At 42.7% G+C, this 19,813-nt stretch overlaps 1 long non-coding RNA gene across 1 annotated transcript in view; it reads right to left on the reverse strand.

The window, feature by feature from the left end:
- Window positions 1–812: 812 nt before the first annotated feature.
- The window catches only part of LOC310661666, a 651,353-nt gene continuing 632,352 nt past the window's right edge, over window positions 813–19,813 (reverse strand). The window contains exon 4 of the long non-coding RNA XR_014504023.1: window positions 813–1,468. This is a non-coding gene — a long non-coding RNA (uncharacterized lncRNA). The remainder of the gene's footprint in view (window positions 1,469–19,813) is intronic.

Raw genomic sequence — 19,813 nt, forward strand, 5'->3', positions numbered from 1 at the left:
AATCTTGAGATAACAAATGTATAACATAGTTTAGTCAGTAGGGTATTTAACGATGACAAATTCGTAATTAACCATGAATATGGATTCACAAGATAGGCAAATGGCCTGCCTATTCTGTACAGAATTGGCATTGATGGTTATTAATGAATTTATCTATGTATTTATTTTTACTTTGCTCAAATACAAAAAGGAACATTTTTACAGTCTTGGGAAATTGTAAATCATCATAGAATCATTTATAAACACGGCTTACAAATTACTGAAACGAAGAGCAGAAATTATCACCGGACAATTACCACAAGGCCTCTAATTTGTCATTTTGGGGCAAGTTATTGAAGTGGGCTATGGCCTTGCCGCTCCAGACAATCTTGGATGCTGAATATTTAGATTTATCTTGTTCTGGCTTAAGGCAGGGCTATGGGACAGAAATGGACTTTGTCACCCTGGTGGATAGGTTTATGCCATTCCAGTTAGCGTATCTCAATAATGATGGGAAATCTGGACTCTACATGACAAAGTGAGAAGCCGTGATGGCTTAAGGGTTTTTGTGATGGTCCCAGCAATTTGGGGGCAGTTGGAGACCATGCACCATTATTATGCATCTTCCAATATCAAAGAAGCTGTTGAACCTTTAAGATAGGGGCAAGCTAACTGAGGCTAAATCCAAGCAATGGATCCAAGCGATATATTTGAGATGCATGGTTTTTTTGTTGTTGTTTTCCAAATTTTTTTTATTGGTTTTCCAATTTATAACATACAAAAAAATAAAAAATAAACAAAAAACAGACAGACAGACAGACAGACAGACAGACAAACATTTATCTTTGCTATAATGATTCCACTTTTGTTAACATTGTTGAATGACTTCCTTGAATCCCCCTAGTTGAGTTTCCCTATACTCCATTGTAACGGTTTTCCGAAACTATTTCCCCATAAAGTTTACTTAGTCAATTTACATCTTTCTTTCTTCTCATTTTGACATTATCATAGTGTTTTACAACATCACAAATTTAAATCCTAGGCCTATTTGGTGCTCGCAAGTAATTCTATTTATGTTATCTTAACATATTTAGCTAAATAATCTTTAAATTTCTTTCAATCCTCTTGGTACTCCTCCTCCCTCTGTTCACAGACTCTTCTGGTCAGGTTGGCTAGCTCCCAAAAATCCATCATCTTCATCTGCCATTCCTCCACTGCTGGTACTTCTTGAAGTTGCCAATTTTTGGCCAACAAAATTCTAGTTGCAGTTGTGACATACAAAAACCATCTAACATCTTTCTTGGGCAATTCCAAACCTATTATTCCAAGTAGAAAGTCTTCTGGTTTCTTAATAAATGTATATTTCAACATTTTTTTGCAATTCATTATAAATCTTTTCCCAGAAGTCTTTCACTTTGGGGCAGGTCCACCACATGTGGTAAAAAGTACCTTCTTTTTCTTTGCATTTCCAACATAGATTATGATAAATCTTTGCTAGTTTTACAGGGGTTAAGTACCATCTATACATCATTTTGAGATGCATGTTTTTAGGGCCCACCCAATTTTGTGATTGTAAGTAATTTTTAATATTGTATTTTAAATTATTGTACCCTGCCCTGGGACCATGGGGTGAAGGGTGAGTAAGAAATCAAACTAATAATGATAACATTTAAGGCTGAAGAGAATGCTTGACTGATCATTAAGTATCCCTTATCAAGAATCTGTCAGTGCAGGTGGCTTCGTTATTTTGCTGCTGCCTTCCTTTGTGATTTTGAAGAATTCATTTAATAATTGCCATCATCTCCTTTCCCTTGTTGACTTACACCCAGCTCCATCTAAATCCTTCAAAAACAGAAGCCGTCCATTAGGCTGCAACTTGTAGGTCCCAATGGGTCATGTCTGAGGTTACAGAGTAAAAGCTTTGTAGATTTCACCCTTCAGTCGAAGTTACTTTAAATCATTTGCATCCCTACATTTTTCTTATATGCGACACCCGCAACAAGAATCCTGGTGGCTAAGTATCGGAAAGGGAATCAGTTACCCACTAGGGGAGAGTGGTTATGTAAGCTTTCAGAATACAGTGGTGCCTCGCAAGACGAAATTAATTCGTTCTGCGAGTTTTTTCGTCTTGTGAATTTTTCGTCTTGCGAAGCACGGTTTCCCATACGAAATGCATTGACGGTTTCCCATAGGAATGCATTGACGAATGCTCAAGACGTTTTTGTCTTGCAAAGCAAGCCCATAAGGAAATTTGTCTTGCGAAGCAACTCAAAAAAACAAAAACAAAAACTCTTTCGTCTTGCAAGTTTTTCGTCTTGCGAGGTACCACTGTACTTAGAATTAGCCAAATTGACAGACATAATAAGACAAAAACCAAAAAATGAAGTAAAAAAAGAATGGGAGTGCCTAAATGAATATCTTAAAAGTCAAGGTTCGACGACAGAAATCTGGTTGAGTCTGGAATAACCTTGTGAAGTGAAAGGAAAAGGAAGAGGGATTTATATTTAGGATAGAGATGATAAGGAAAACAGGAAGACACAATGAGAGATAAAGGAGGTGCTGTGGGATTGGTGGAAATCAATGTTTGCTTTTCTTTTTAGTGTTTATATTATTAACTTGTAAGATATGGATTTGTTTTTTGAATGTTGGTTTTTGTGTTTTGTGTATTGTTATTTTTCAATATTTTTCGTGTTGTTGTGTGGAAAATACTAATAAAATTTATATTTTTAAAAAATCATTTGCATCCCACTTTTTTTTCTTTAAAAAAACCCTCCAAAGTGGGTAATTTGAAGATATACTGCTTTGCTCCTCAAAATCATACTGCATGAATTTTGAGAAAGATTATTCTCCAGATAGTCTCTAAATAATCAAATTGCTGCAAAACACAGCACATTTGGCATTGTATGCACTTGATTTCAATATTAGTTATTATACAGTTGGTATTTCACAGTGTTTGATCTCTAACATTCCATGAAAATGTGCTAAGTGATGTACAATATTTAGTATCAGACAGACTTTGGCTGGCATGCAGTGACATTCAGTATCTGACAGCTTCCAGCTAGTTTTTATATCATAAGTCTGCCAGATCAATAAAAAGTTGCCAGCAAGTCTGAAGCAACTGAATCTCAGAGTGTAGAAATTTTATATGCAAAATTTCATTGGCAAAATTGGCAAATGTTGAATATTTGAAAATACCTATCTCAGTGCTATCTCCATATTGTCCTCTAAAATATGGTACAGTGGTTCTCCAACTTAATCCGTTACGAGAGTCTGTTCCAAAACCAAAGCGTTCCAAAACCAAGGCGCGCTTTCCCATAGAAAGTAATGCAAAATAGATTAATCTGTTCTAAACAATGCAGTGCAAAAATAGATTAATCTGCAATAAACAAATGGATTAATCTGCAATTAAAAATGGATTAATCTGCAATAAACAATGTACTGCAGCCACACAATCAATCAGTAGCTGAACTGGGCTCCACACAGTCACAAAAACGAATTAACCGAAAAAGCCTCAAAAACAAAAACACAAAATAAATAGCAAAACCAAAATTGCCAAATACAGTGGTACCTTGGTTCTTGAACTTAATCCATTCCGGAAGTCCGTTTGACTTCCGAAATGTTCAAAAACCAAGGCGCAGCTTCTGATTGGTGCAGGGGCCCCGGAAACAATAGCCGACAGCTGCATTGGACGTTCGGCTTCCGAAAAACGTTTGAAAACTGAAACACTTACTTCTGGGTTTTTGGTGTTTGGGAACCAAGGCGTTTGAGAACCAAGGTACCAATGTACTATGGTACAGTGGTACCTCGGGTTAAGAACTTAATTCATTCTGGGGGTCCGTTCTTAACCTGAAACTGTTCTCCCGCTGCCGCCACACGATTTCTGTTCTCATCCTGAAGCAAAGTTCTTAACCCGAGGTAATATTTCTGGGTTAGTGGAGTCTGTAACCTGAAGCGTCTGTAACCCAAGGTACGACTGTACTATGACCCACTCTTCCCCAAGCTACAGGCCTCTTTTCCATTTCATTCCTGACCTCCTACCACTTGAAGGTTTCCTGACATCCTAAGGAAACTCAGTAGATCTCTCTTGCTGCCTTTTCTAACCCTGCAACCAGTGCTTTTTTTCTGGGGAGACGCAGTGGGATGCATACCCCTAAACATTTTGTGAATCGAAGTTTGGCCTCATTGAGGGGAAGTATTTGAATCCCTGCGATGGGGTGAGCTTCTGTTGCTCTGTTCCAGCTCCTGTCCACCTAGCAGTTCGAAAGCACACTAGTGCAAGTAGATAAACAGGTTCCACTGTGGCGGCAAGGTAAATGGCATTTCAATGCACTCTGGTTTCCGTCACGGTGTCCCGTTGCACCAGAAGCAGTATAGTCATGCTGGCCACATGACCCGGAAAGCTGTCTGTGGACAAATGCTGGCTCCCTTGGCCTGGAAGTGAGATGATCACCACAACCCCATAGTCGCCTTTGACTGGACTTAACCACCCAAGGATCCTTTACCTTTACCTACCTTTATTTCGTGGGACGCAGCTGGCTCTGTGGGTTAAACCACAGAGCCTAGGGCTTGCCGATCGGAAGGTCGGCGGTTCGAATCCCCGCGACGGGGTGCTCGGTCCCTGCTCCTGCCAACCTAACAGTTCGAAAGTACGTCAAAGTGCAAGTAGATAAATAGGTACTGCTCCGGCGGGAAGGTAAACAGCATTTCTGTGCGCTGCCCTGGTTCGCCAGAAGCGGCTTAGTCATGCTGGCCACATGACCCGGAAGCTGTACACTGGCTCCCTCAGCCAATAAAGCGAGATGAGGGCCACAACCCCAGAGTTGTCCGCGACTGGACCTAATGGTCAGGGGTCCCGTTACCATTATCTTTATTTCAGTATGAGTAGGAAAATGAGAGTACCCCTAAACATTTTTTTTTAGAAAAAACGCATGCCTGGAACCTCCTCCTGAACATTTTGCCTCCTTCAAATCTCTCCCCCAAATCTCTAGTTGGCCATAGGTAGCATACGTAGAGCCAGTGTCGTGTAGTGGTTAAGAGCGGTAGACTCGTAATCTGGGGAACCGGGTTCGATTCCCTGCTCCTCCACATGCAGCTGCTGGGTGACCTTGGGCCAGTCACACTTCTCTGAAGTCTCTCAGCCCCACTCACCTCACAGAGTGTTTGTTGTGGAGGAGGAAGGGAAAGGAGAATGTTAGCCGCTTTGAGACTCCTTAAAGGGAGTGAAAGGGGGGATATCAAATCCAAACTCCCCTTCTTCTTCTTCTTCTTCTTCTTCTTCTTCTTCTTCTTCTTCTTCTTCTTCTTCTTTTTCCAGGTTGCCGGCAGGAGTGAGGTCTCGCACCTCACTTCTGGGATACTGACTCGCACCTCACTTCTGGGATACTGACTCATGCATGAACCAACCCCAAGAAGATCTGGCAGTGATCCCTGGAAGAGCTTCCTTTCGAAAGAACTAGCCAGAAGAGCCTGTGTTGTCACACAACACCCAGGCGCTGTGCGAGAGAAGGAGAGAACTAGCACATTCATAATAGGCTTACTATTCCCTTTGGGTTGTTATAAACAAAATCAATCTGCACTAATGACTGCAGCAATAAATTTAATCCTCTGTCATCTGGTAACAATCTGCACTTACCCAGTTGCAGCTCTGACAGAGAATAATAGAATTTGCCCTTTTGAAGTTGTAAATTACTAAGAAAATGCTGAGCCTTACATTCCGGGTTGTTTTTAAGCTGAGGAAATATTGGTAATACTTTCACTAAGCATACTATTAAAATAAATAAACAGTATTTATGGCTGCGGCTGGAGTCGGAAACGCAGGCCGCCTATTTGTCATGCATGACGCATCGCCGCCCCCCACCCGATATCTGCCGAGAGCAAGGAAAGATCATCAGTAGCTCATTTCTTATGTGGTTCCTGTTCATTTTGGGGGGTAGCCGAGAAGAAAATAGATACAAAATAGAGGCTGCCTTCAAAAAGGGCTCAGAAATTTCAACTGGCTCCAAGAGCTGCAGCCAGATTGCTGTCTGGGACTGGCTAGAACAGCTCCTTTGGTTATGGTTGGTTTTTTGTTTTTTTTAAATTCTTTTTATTGAGTTTCTCTTAAGAAAGAAAAAAAAGAAAAAGATCAAAAAGAAAAAGAACAAACAAAACAAATCAACAGATTAATAAGCAATATCCGTACATAACACAGGAATGACATTCATTACCGTTTTTGTCCTTTTCCTTAAAACATTATGTTTTTAAATATTTAAACCTTTTCCTTACACCTCCCTTGACCTCCTACCCTCCCGTTTTCGGGTTTCTTAATAAGAAGTTCTTTCTTTTTTCTGCAGCTATTAATTGTTACTTGTTTGCGCGTCGTAAGACTTATATCAGACCTGCTATAGTTTTTAAGTCTCTGTGGTTACCTTCAATGTATACCATAAATTTGTTCCAATCATTAATAAACTTTGTATTTTTTGGTTTCTAATTTTTTGTGTCATTTTTGCTGACTCAACATACTCATATAATTTTGCTTGCCAATCTCTGATCGTTGGGATATTTGGGCTTTTCCAATTTTGTGCAATTAATATTCTAGCGGCAGCCGTAGCATATTGGAAAAACGTCTTATCTTCTTTTTTGATTTCGTCCCCAATTATTCCTAGTAAGAAGGCCTCTGGCTTTTTAGGGAAGGTGTATTTAAGTATTTTTTTTAACTCATTATAAATAAGTGCCCAAAATTTCTTCATTGTTTCACAGGTCCACCACATATGGTAGAAATTACCTTCTTTGATTTTACACTTCCAGCAAGCCTTGTTTCCTGTTTTGTATATTTTCCCTAGTTTTGCCGGTGTGATGTACCACCTATACATCATCTTTTCCAAATTTTCTCTAAGTAAAAAAAAAATTAAAAAAAATTATGGTTGCTTTCTAAGCATAATTCAAAGTGCTGGCTATGACCTATAAAGCCCGATATGGCTTAGGCCCAAGCAGTCTATATTCCCTCATACAAACTTGCCCACATTTTGAGATCTTCGGGGAAGGCCCTTCTTTTGGTCCCACCACCCTCCCAGTCATGCTTGGTGGGGATGTGGGACAGGGCCTTCTTGGTGGCCGCTCCCAGACTCTGGAACTCCCTTCCAGGCTTTGTGTCCTTCCACTGGCAGGTGAAGGACTTCCTTGTTCCAACAGGCTTTGGGGAACTGACTGCTTTTAATAAGATGGTTGGTGCCATGCTATTTTTTATTGCACTTATCTGTATGCCTTTAATAAATGAGAGAGAATTTTAATTCTATTAATGTTTAATGGGATTTTAAAATGATTTCCCCCCATACGTGTTTCCCCTCTTCTTATTTTTATCTATAAGTCACCTTGAGTGGGGGAAAAGGTGGGGTATATTAGAATAATAATAATAATAATAATAATAATAATAATAGCAACAATAATTCTTCCAGAAGAACTAATAAGCCTAAAATATTACGAACTGCACTCAGGAATCATCAGAAGAAATGTCCTATTTTGCAGAGGACAGTCCTCTGTTTGGAGTACTGTACTTTTCCGTGTATAAGACGAGGTTTCTTTTATTCTAAAATAGGCTTCCTGAAACTTGGCCCTCTAGATGTTTTTGGCCTACGACTCCCATGATCCCTAGCTAGTGGAAGGTGTTATGTACTGAAGTTCTTACCCTGGGCCAGCAGGGGGATACTGTAGATAGTTATGCAAATAAGGGATCGAAAGTGACGTTCAGTGATTGGATAGTTTTAGAAAGTTGTTACAGTAATGTTGTACTGGAGCTCTATATAAGCCGGCTGACTGAACCCTTCAGTTCAGTTCTGTCCTGGCCTGTGAATAAACAAGAGCTGTTTGAAGAATCACTGTGTCGTCTGATATGTTCACCCACAACTTAACAGAAGGGTCTGTTGGTGACTGGCTGTCGCTGTGGGAAGTGGGCAATCAATTGGCGGCTGCTGGCGATAGTCAACGTCAGAACTGTGGGTGAGCAATTTTCGGCGAACAGGGCAGATGTGACCTGACATGGCGGGACAATGTGATAAGCAAGGACGCAAGAGCACTGAGAAATGGACAGCTTCCTGGAACATGTCCTGAAACATCTTTTGGACTTTAGTTCTGACTATGGAGTATGGGCTGACCTGTCGAGAAGGAATAAAGGAACTGTCAAGATGGAGTTCCCCCGGGACCTACTCCTTGGTACCAAAGGAAGGAAACTAAGAACAAGCTCAGCAGAAGATAAAGTAAAATGTACGCATAAATATGAAGAAGACCTGCAGAAGGGACATGGAGAAGAGTTAAGAGCCTCGGATAGAAGATCACCAGGTTGATGGGCTATATAGAACTGATAGAAAGGACTGACAGAATCCGAGACCAAGGAGAAGAGACGGTGGAAGAAGATTGGAAAAAATAAAATAAAAATCTATTTAGAGAAATATTGTAAAATTAATGAATGTTAGGAAATGTTGGAATGAAATTACATGACTTTAGTAGAAATATTATAAGGAGTTAAGTATAAATAAATTTTAAGGTTTTGATGGTAAGATAAGGTTAAAATAAATTAAGATAACTAAATGATAGAAAGCAGTGAAAGATGGAAAGGATTTGCTGATACAGTTAATAACTGGAATACAAAAAAGGGAGGTGTGAGGAGGTCGAGGAAATAAGTTAATGAAAGATATTGGATAATATTGGATGTGTTTTTAATTGTTTTTGTGTTTCTTTGTGTTTTGATGTATTGTGGTTTTTTTTGGTCTCTTTTTATGTAATTTTTTTACTCTTTTTTCTCTTTTCTTTTTTTCCTTTTTTGTGCATTTTTCTGTAATGTTTAAACTTCCAATAAATATTATTTTTAAAAAAGAAAAGAAATGGACATCTTCCTCCCAGCACTAATGAACCCCATGAGACCATAGGATTCAACCAGTAGGATATGGCTGGGCATGGGGCAGGAAGGGATGTGTGCTATGGTTTTTTCCTGGGATTCCATACTTTTCCTGCCACTGTGTTGGGAAGGTAAAGCATGTTCTCCCTCGTGGAGAGCACGAGTTGCGGTTGGGGCTGGCGAGACACCTCACTGTTGCTAGGCAAAAGGTTGGCCATCTTCTAAGCAGGGGCGGGCTGTTACAGGGGAAAGTTATATGTTGCCATTTAGTGATTGACAGCCCTATTTGTTAAATACATTGCACACAGCGGCAAACTTCCTCTTTTCGCTGCTTACTTTGGATCACCCACCCTCCCTTCCCTAATTTTAGACTGTTTGCTTGACCTTGCTATGCCTGTCATGGGGTCATCTGCTTTTGGGACAGGGGCCCGGTAGGAATTTTGTCCATTTGGCTGATTGGCTGGTGCCACTTGGTTTTTGCCTACTGCGTAGCAAATCGTCACAACTTGTAAAGTTGCGGTTAGGCATTGGTTTGGGAATTGGTTGGTGAAGGGTATGGATTTGGCTGTGCCTGCCCCTCCAAAATGCTGCTGCTGCTGCTGCTGCTGCTGCTGCTGCTGCTGCTTCAAGGGTTTTCCATTAAAGGAACCCAGGGGCTCCCCATGCTTTTGTCCGAAACCCCCTGGCAAGGGGCTAGGGCCACGCAAGCCCCTGGGAGCATTCTGGGGAGAGGTGAGGCATGGTTCCCAGTCCTGTCTCTCCCCAGGTGACTTACCCCTCCTGACTTCGCGGGGGGTGCGAATGTCAGAGCTGTCCCCGTGCAGGGTCAGTTAGTGCTACCAATGCCTAAGCAACCACTCCCATTGCTGTAATTTGAATAAAGTTGTGGCCAAAATTATGCCAAAAACCTTAAACAAAAATTAAATGTCATTGTGTTTTTATTTGGCGTGTCTTGGGGACCTCAACGCGCAATGCATAAAGACTTGTATTAATATTTTTCGCATGCCGCTATGTGAGTTTTTCAACCTAAAAAGTAGTCTATGAATATCTAAAATGTATTTATTTTAAATATTTGAATGCTATCCTATACAGTGGTACCTTGGTACTCAAACAACTTGGAACCAAAACACTGCAAACCTGGATGTAAGTGTTCCGGTTTGCGAACTTTTTTCAGAAGCCGAATGTGCTCTGTTTTGAGTGTTACTCTTCCATTTTGAGTGTTATGCTGAGGTCTGTCTGTTTTTGCTATTTATTTTGCTACTGATTGATTGTGCGGCTGCAGTACATTGTTTATTACTTTCATTTTATGGATCAATGGTCTCGTTAGATAGTAAAATTCATGATAAATTGCTGTTTTAGGGGCTGTTTTTAAAATTCTGGAACGGATTAATCCATTTTGCATTACCTTCTATGGGAAAGTGCACCTTGGTTTTGGAATGGACTTCTGGAACAGATTAAGTTTGAGAACCAAGGTACTACTGTAACCATGTTCTAATAAAGCATGTTCTCCCTAAAATGAGAGCGCGTGTTGTGGTGGGGGCTACCAGCCAGCCCTCTGTTGCCAGGCAGGTTAATGGTTATTGCCTGGCGCAGCGATTGGCTAACCGGGTTCCTGGGGCAAACTGTATGTAACAAATTGGGTGGATGGGACCATAGGTTTTAAATATTGGGGCTCACTGCTTCTCCTTTCTCTTTCGCAGTGAGCATCGGTTCACCCGCCCGCCCGCCCTGTGTTCTGGTTGACCTTGCTTTGCCTATCATGGGGTCGTCTGCCTTGGGGCAGGGGCCTAGTAGGAATTTTGCCATTTGGCTGATTGGCTGGTGCCATCTGGTTTTTGCCTACTACTTAGCAATTCGTCACAACTTGTAAGGTTGCAGTTAGGCATTGGTTATAAAAATTGGTGGTGGAGGGGTCAGGATAGGCTGTGCCTGCCCCTCCAATGGTGCTGGAAGGGAATTCAGTTAAAGGAATCCTGGTGCTTGCCACGATTTCGTCCAATCCCAGAAATGGGACCAGGGCCGGCAAGCCTTGGGGAGCAGATTGGGTGAGCGGTGAGGGACTGTCGCTCAGCTCAACTGATCCCCAACATTGTTTCCCCTTCACTGGCGTCCGATGGAGTTCGAATAGTCAGTTCTATCCCAGGCGGGGGGGACAGATAGTCATAACCAATGCCTAAGCAACCACTCACAGATTTTGTATTTTAATAAAATTGTGGCCAAAATAGTGCCAAAAACCTTAAACTAAAATTATGTGTGAGTTGTGAATTATTTTGAGGGGGGTGGCTTGGGGACCTCCACACGCATCAGCAATAATAAAAACCCCGCTTGCATTCTAAGGGGAAATGGACAATTCTGGTCTGTGATCTGCTATTTGTGTGATCTGCTCACAAACTCTCTCTCTGTGTGTGCATTTGTCCTTTCCTTCTTTTAAAAAGCAGTTGTAAAATTTTAAATATGGTTACTGCACTAAATTACATTTTACATAAAGCAATCTGAGTAGCAACTCACAGAGGGGTGCCATATTAGTAAAATTATTTATCTACATCTGTAAGACATGTAATCTTTTTAAAAAATTAATTATACACAGTATAAATGAATGGATACTATTTTGTTTTGTTTTTAAGAGCCTAAAATTATGAAAGGGTCTTTCCCCTTTCCTATAAATCATTAGGTGATTCACACAGTCATTTAAATAATGCTCTAGTTAATATACGGTATCATCTGCAACCCATTAATTCTTTTCTACTCTGAATGTGAAATATATACAGGTTGCTCTTGCGAGTGTTTTAATATTTCTGTGGCTCAGAGTTGCTAATATTCCTCTGCAGTCTGGGTGCATTAGCAAAGTGGCACAAATGTGACCGTGTTCTCCCATGAACCAAGCTTAGAATTATTCATACTCAGGACTGCTTCCTCATGAGATCTGCACCATATGCACTTTTCTTCATAAATAAAAGACTTGCTGCATACAGAGGGGGCAGCGAATTCCAAGGAAAGTAGCTTGAGGATGGAGGCAACTGGACTGAATGGAAAGACACATGAGGAAAGTGGATCTAAGTCACGGGTAGGCAAACGAAGGCCTGGGGCTGGATCCGTCCCAATCGCCTTCTAAATCCGGCCCACAGATGGTCCGGGAATCAGCGTGTTTTTACAGGAGAAGAATGTGTCCTTTTATTTAAAATGCATCTCTGGGTTATTTGTGGGGCATAGGAATTCGTTCATTCCCCACCTTCAAAATATAGTCCAGCCCTGAAATATACTCAGAGTCGAGAGTGGATTTCATGCTCTTTATTCAGCTCATAGTGGTGAAGAGGAATCGAAGTTCCCCCAGAATGTCTGTTTTATATCCATTATTTACACAATGGGCCCCACGTGATTGGCTAATTCTGGGATTCACCTGTAGGCCAATCAGGTTGCGGATTCACTTCCACCTGGAGCTGGATTGGGTGGCTCCTGTGGACCAATCAGACTGCTGAATTCTGGGCCCTATTGTTCTAGGACCAATCAGACTGCTGCATTCTGAATCCTATTGTTCTAGGACCAATCAGACTGCTGTATTCTGAATCCTATTGTTCTAGGACCAATCAGACTGCTGCCTTTTGGATCCTATTCAACTCAGTACATAACAAGCCCCCTCAAGGTCTGAGGGACAGTGGACTGGCTCCCTGCTGAAAAAGTTTGCTGGCCCCTGATTTAAGTGTTTCCAGCGTGAGGCAAGTTACAACCCCAGCTGGAGGGATGCTGCATGTCTCCAGTGGGACAAAATATAGCCGGTTCGGTTCCCTCCCCTCCAGGTAGGGCTTTATTTAGGGTGTTTGGAGCAAACAGAAAATTCCAGCATGAGCGAATGGCCAGTAAAATGACAAATGTAGTTCAGCATAAGCAAGTCAGAGCAAAATAAAATTTTAATTTCACATGTACAGGGTCTGAACTGGTGGTGAACTACCAGGAACGAGACCTTGTGGTTGTAGCTCAGTGACTCTCTCAGTGAAGGCACACACCCAGTGTGCAGCAGTTGTGAAAAAGGCAAATTCAGAGCCAGGGCTCATCCGGAAATGAAATGAAAATAAAACTCCCCATATAATGCCATTGTAGAAATCTGTGATGCAGCTGTGCATGGAATACCGTGTACAGTTCTGGTCCCCTCACCTCAGAAAGGATACTGTAAGGATCATGGCCACTGGTCCCATCACCTCCTGGCAAATAGAAGGAGAAGAAATGGAGGCAGTGAGAGATTTTACTTTCTTGGGCTCCATGATCACTGCAGATGGTGACAACAGTCACGAAATTAAAAGACGCCTGCTTCTTGGGAGAAAAGAGATGACAAATCTAGACAGCATCTTAAAAAGCAGAGACATCACCTTGCTGACAAAGGTCCGTATAGTTAAAGCTATGGTTTTCCCATTAGTGATGTATAGAAGTGAGAGCTGGACCATAAAGAAGGCTGATCGCCGAAGAATTGATGCTTTTGAATTATGGTGCTGGAGGAGACTCTTGAGAGTCCCATGGACTGCAAGAAGATCAAACGTATCCATTCTTAAGGAAATCAGCCCTGAGTGCTCGCTGGAAGGATAGATCATGAAGCTGAGGCTCCAATACTTTGGCCACCTCATGAGAAGAGAGGACTCCCTGGAAAAGACCCTGATGTTGGGAAAGATGGAGGGCACAAGGAGAAGGGGACGACAGAGGACAAGATGGCTGGACAGTGTTATAGAAGCGACCAACATGGATTTGACAAAACTCCTAGAGGCAGTGGAAGACAGGAGTGCCTGGCGTGCTCTGGTCCATGGGATCACAAAGAGTCGGACATGACTACATAACTAAACAACAACAACAAGAAGGATTGGAAAGGTTCAGAAAATGGCAACCAAAAATGATCAAGCAGGGTAGGAAGGACACAACATTTGCAGCTTTTCAGTCTAGGAGAAGGCAAGTGAGGCAGAACATGATAGCATGAAATTATGCATGGTTTGGACAGAACTAATAGGGAGACATTGTTCTCTAAAAACCTTCGAACTTGGGGGCATTTAATGAGGTTGAAATGCTGGAAGCTTCAGCACAGACAAAAGAAAGCATTTCTTCATTCAGCACATCAGTATGAATGGGGAAGTATTTTATCTTGCTTATGCTATGTTGTTCTGCTTAAAGATGCCTTTACCCCTTTCTAATCTGTATTCAAGGCTGCTCCTTAATAAAAGCACCAAACCGCTCTCCACTGCTGCTGTTATTGCCACTGAATCTGAAATAATCCTTGCATTTAGCAAAAAAGTCACAACCAGCGCTGTTTCTATTCTGCTGCACTTTCGCTTCTGCCAAATCCTACTGTATTCATCTTGCTGCTCACTACTTCATGTTAGGTGTGTAACTTGTGTAACTGTTGACATACATCCATTGCAATGTAAAGGACATGCCAAATTATGTGTTTCATTGTGGACTTTAAAAACAGCCGTGATGACACGAGGTGAACACACAAACTGCAGCAATTTCTGCCTCCTTTTCTGCTTCCGTTGGATTTCTGCAGCACCCCCCAATTCCCCCTCAAATAACAAAAATAGTGAGCAAGTGGCCGCCCAGGTTATCATCTACTCCAAGGCAGCCTGGAAAAATTCTGCCTAGGGATGGGCGCAGCATTACATTTCGTAAAACAATAAGATGCATTCATATTCTGATGGAAGCTGCTAGCGAGGCCTCTGTTAATTTCTCTAGTTTATTAGCAAATTCATAACAAAGCATGTTATTTATGCAGGGTGTATTCAAAGATTTATCTTCTCGGTAATATATGAAATTAGAGCAGCAGCATTAGTGATGTAGATAAATGCATTAGCATTTCTCCTCCAGCTCAGGGTCAGGATTATATCACAAAAGAAATTAGTTTTGTGGTCTCATTGCAAGCCCACATTAGGCCCTGCCCTTCACCAACTCACTGTCAATCACAATCGCAAGGAAAGAGTTGTGATTATGCCATTTTGTAGTCTCATTTACATAGAGCTGTTTTAAAAGGGAAGGAAGAAGGGGGAAAAAAACGAGGCCCCAGGAACTTCATTGTTTAGCAGAGTCTATGTAAGAAGCCCTGTTTTCTGTACTGAAATATACAGTGGATTTCATGTTCTTTATTCAGCTCATAGTGGTGAGGGGGAATCGAAGTTCCCTCAGAATGTCTGCTTTATATACATTATTACATCTTTATATACATCTTGCAGGCCCTGTAGAAAGATGTCAAATCCCGCAGGGCCCTGGTCTCTTGCGGGAGAGCATTCCACCAGGCCGGGGCCACGGCCAAAAAGGCCCTGGCTCTAGTCGAGGCCAGTCTAACCTCCTTGAGGCCTGGGATCTTCAAGGTGTTGTTGTTAGCAGACCGTAAGGTCCTCCATGGGGCATAGCAGAAGAGGCGGTCCTGTGGGTACGACATGTAACAGCAATAATATAATAAAGTAATCATGAGACAGTCAGAAGATTGTTCATAAAATTTTCTTCCTCCCCCTCCCCCCTGGATCTCTGTCTTCTTCCTTTCCCTCTTTTCATATTGGGTGATGGAGTTTAGAAACCTTTACTTTAAATGTTATACATTTGGATTGGGTTTTCTCTTCAACGTGTGATTTTTAAAGTCTACAGGACTGCCTATGTGTTGTGGCTTCTCTGCAGTTTCCAGGCTATTGATTGCTATGTGCTCCATGTCAAAAAATCCCCCAGTGACAAATATTCAGCAGTAATGACCTTGTTCTCTAACAGAAACAAGGGGCAGCTGGAGAGAATAATGAGAATCAAAGGCGTCAGATCACCTGAGACTTAACGCAAGACAACATCAGCTGACAGCAACATTCACTTCCACACCAGGCAACCACTGCAATTGACGTTTTGTTCAATTTTGGCAATTTCTTGGCCTGGACGTATACGACGCCTAGATGATCAATATATTCCAGTCTGCATCTCTTAAGAAAGGTTGTTACAACAAGGTCAGCTCCATAGGTGCTGTAAAATCACTAAGCACTGTCAGGCTGTCATCTAATTAATTTGTCTTCAACACTTTGATAAGGATAAATCTGTACTGACATGCAGAATGCAGAAGGGGCAAGATTCAGCGTGAATGACAAGAGACAGAAGGAAGGGGGAGTGCACAAGAATAACTGAAAAGAAAGAACAGCGTGTTTCTTTTACAGAAAATAATAATGGAACAATAATCTCTTGCCTGGAAGGGTGTCACCTACAGGTACATTTCACATATTTTATGCAAAGCCAAGCTTTAGTTTGCTATCATGCAAGCAGTCAACCGGCTTCCAACAATCTGTAAGGCACAGTGGTCTGGTTTGCACAATACAGTAAGATGATGCATGGTGTACTGGGACTGTGTGAACATGTGGGTACCCAGAGAGGATCAGACATTCACAGGGAAACCCAAATGCTTGTTTACAAATCTATTGTACTACCAACCTTGCTGTATGCTTGTGAAACGTGGACCACTTATAAACGCCATCTCCAACTCCTTGAAAGATTCCGTCAATGGTGTCTCCAAAAAATGGTGTCTCCAAAAAAATGTACACATCATTTGGGAAGAACCAATGCCAGTGTGCTGGAAAAAGCAAAGATCACTAATGTCAAAGCAATGATTCTTCAACATCAACTTCGTTGGACTGGCCATGTTGTGTGGATGTCTGATTATCATTTTCCAAAGCAACTACTCTATTCTGAACTTAAAAATGGAAAGTGTAATGCTGGTGGTCAACAAAAGAGGTTTAAAGACTTTCTCAAGGCAAATCTTTAAAAAGGTAGTATAAACATCAACAACTGGGAAACACTGGCCTGCAAGCGCTCCAATTGGAGAACAGCCTTTACCAAAGGTGTCGTGGGTTTGAAGATGCTTGAACTCAGGACAAAAGGGAGAAACGTGCTAAGAGGAAGGCACGCTTGGCAAACCCGCACCATGATCAACTCCTGCCCAGAAACCTATGTCCCCACTGTGGAAGGACGTGTGGATCCAGAATTGGTCTCCACAGTCACTTACGGACTCACTGTTAAGACCATGTTTATGGAAGACAATCTTACTCGGCTACAAGGGATCACCAAAGAAGAATAAGAAGACACTTCACATTAGTATATGGGGTAAATTAGTATTCAGACAAAGATTAAGCTAAGAATGAAAAAACAAAACCAGAGTTTTATTACAGAGACATTGATTAATATGCAGGTTGCTACACAGTTAAAGAAGGTTGGTGAAGAAATTTGAGCTGGGGCATCTGAGGTAGGAAGAGATGGCAGTCTGACATGTGGTAGCTAATTGGTATGAAGATAAACTTAGAAACAAAAAGGAAGAAGGAGAAAGGAAAGCACCAATATTATAGAATCATAGAGTTGGAAGAGACCACAAGGGCCATCGAGTCCAACCCCCTGCCAAGCAGGAAACACCATCAGAGCACTCCTGACATATGGTTGTCAAGCCTCTGCTTAAAGACCTCCAAAGAAGGAGACTCCACCACACTCCTTGGCAGCAAATTCCACTGTCAAACAGCTCTCAGAGCTGTATCTCAGAGCCTGAGAAAACGAGGCAGGGGCTACTCAGAGATCCTCCTTGGTGCCAGACTGTCAAGGCTTGTCTCCTGGGGTTGGTGAGTTTCAGAGGCTGCCCATTAGTTCAGGCTGGCTGAGCCTTCCTGAGATTCCCAAAGCCTGTAGCATCGTGAGGGTTCCTGGAATGGAGCGTGGAAGCGAGGCATGTAGCCGTGTATTCTTTGGGCTTTCCTAACTGAACTTAGTTCAAACCTGTTGAAATCGGGGAAAGGTTGAAAGCAGGGAAGGAAGGGAAGGGAGCCAAAGTTAGCTAAAGAAAAGGTTGCCCCGACATTCGTTTCTTCAAATTAACCACCTCCTAGACCCACAAAATGGGCCCTTGGAGAGTTTGCACAGGACGGAACACAGAGACCTCACGGAAGATTCCTCTTATAGGACCAGCATACCTTGAGGGTTTCCCCCCTACATGGTGAAGGAGAGAAACAGCCGTATGGCCAACCAGGACTGCCATGGTTGTGGAATGAATAGAGAAACTGATGGTGATTCAATGCAACTGGTCACGTAGAGGACCAATCTCGGGGTTTGTTTTCAGATGGTTTGGTTAAGTTGTGGTTCGATGACCCGATTCCCGCTTAGTGGAATGAAAACACAAGGACACGTGAAATAAGGTTAATGGCCAAGAAAAGGCCACAACTTTATTGATTATAATGAAAAGGTATTGGCTTAGGCACTGGATGTCCAAAACAAAGGGGGTTGATTCACCAGTAGGTGGAGCCTGTTGATGCTAATCGAACTATAGGCTCTCCCCTGATGTCACCAAGGGCCGTGCCATGGCCTCCCGCCAAGCAGGCATCGGACAGAATACACGGCCGCCGGATTCCTTTAACGGAATACACAAAATTGAAGGTGCAGGCGATGGCCACACCTAGCCCTTCGACACACCACAACACATTATTCCAATGCCTAACCTACCCACCAATACCCCGAAAGTTGTGACGATTGCTACGAGGTAGGCGAAAAAACCAAAAAGCCTAATGCCAAATGGAAAAATTCCTACCAGGCCCCCCGGACAACCAGGGCGACCAACCTAAGGTCCATAGCAAGGCCAAAAGAAAGCTGAGACCCTGAGCTGTAAGGGAGTGGAGGGTGGGTGACTCGCGACGGGACGACAAAAAGTGAGGCCAGAAGGCTGTTGCCGCAGCAATTTAGGCTGCTAAACACGCCCCCTCGCAGGCACCTGGTTGGGTGCCTGCCCGTGGGCGTGGGCACCAGCCAGGTGAGTGGGAGGCAGGGGGCTAACTTCCCCTGCTTGAGGCGGAGTCCGGCTCCCGACCACAACCACTCCCCTCTCTCCAGGAGGAGAGTCTTTGTGAATCAGATAATGAGAAGCTTGGCACCTGTGTGTCCAGAATTCTCGTGTGATAATGCAAAGCTTCCTTGCCTGGGCTGCCCCTACGCTTCATGTCTGAGTCAGCCTTTCCTAAGCAAAAATCAGAAGAACTACATTTTAGGTGCTTAGAAGCAGAGCGTTCGTGTGGGTGCTTAACCCTTTCCTTGCCCGGCTCCTCTTCCCCTCGATAGCAGAGGTTCGATCCAGAATTTTCTCCTGTAAAAGTGCATTTGGAATACTGCAAGAGAGAAAAGTAGTTTGAGGAGGGGGAAGGTTTCAGATCAGAAAAGCAGGGAGAAGACAAAGGGCAAACCGTCCCTGCTACTTTTCGGTTCCTAATTCTGCCCCCCCCCTATTTCTGCTAACTGCTGCCGGGCAGCTGCATCTCTCTGGCAAGATGGCTGCAAAAAGCGCATAACAGGAAAATTTGTATATGTAGTATGTTACAGAGGGCCATCTAAGGACTCTGTCTGATTTCTGTGGCTGGCATGAGACCCCAGCATCAACCCTACTCTTGGTAGCTTTGATCAATCTCTCTGTGCGGGACAACAATACAGTGGTACCTCGGGTTACAGATGCTTCAGGTTACAGATGCTTCAGGTTACAGACTCTGCTAACCCAGAAATAGTACCTCAGGTTAAGAACTTTGCTTCAGGATGAGAATAGAAATTGTGCGGCGGCAGCGGGAGGTCCCATTAGCTAAAGTGGTGTCTCAGGTTAAGAACAGTTACAGGTTAAGAACGGACCTCTGGAACGAATTAAGTTCTTAACCCGAGGTACAACTGTACTGGGAGTGGCCTGGGCCTACAAACAATGTTAAGGATTTCATAGAATCATAGAATCATAGAGTTGGAATAGACCACAAGGGCCATCGAGTCCAACCCCCTGCCAAGCAGGAAACACCATCAGAGCACTCCTGACATATGGTTGTCAAGCCTCTGCTTAAAGACCTCCAAAGAAGGAGACTCCACCACACTCCTTGGCAGCAAATTCCACTGTTGAACAGCTCTTACTGTCAGGAAGTTCTTCCTAATGTTTAGGTGGAATCTTCTTTCTTGTAGTTTGGATCCATT

This window comes from Podarcis tiliguerta, assembly GCF_965153285.1.
Source record: "Podarcis tiliguerta genome assembly, chromosome: 13".
Lineage (NCBI taxonomy): Eukaryota > Metazoa > Chordata > Lepidosauria > Squamata > Lacertidae > Podarcis > Podarcis tiliguerta.